The following is a 306-nucleotide window of genomic DNA, read 5'->3' on the forward strand; positions in this document are numbered from 1 at the left end:
AAAAAAGGGGTGACCCCGTGGGGGGGGGGGGGGGGGAAAGGAGGGGGGGGGGGGGGGGGGGACTAGGACTAAAAGCAGGAAAGATTCTGCTTGGTTCCAATCATATTTAGTTGATTACATCTGGCATAATGCCCCGGCGAAAAGGGCCCACGGAATCCAGAAGAGCCATTGCTTTGAGAGAGGTTTGCATCATGCTGTGCCATCTTTTTCATCAGTTAACTTTATTAAACATATATCCACCCGAGACTGTTCTCATGTTCTTTACCAGTTTAGCTTTTGTTAACTGGCTGTCTTCAAACAGTCCCT

The sequence above is a fragment of the Sinocyclocheilus grahami genome, unplaced genomic scaffold, assembly GCF_001515645.1.
Source record: "Sinocyclocheilus grahami isolate Dianchi unplaced genomic scaffold, SAMN03320097.WGS_v1.1 scaffold608.1, whole genome shotgun sequence".
Taxonomy (NCBI): Eukaryota; Metazoa; Chordata; class Actinopteri; order Cypriniformes; family Cyprinidae; genus Sinocyclocheilus; species Sinocyclocheilus grahami.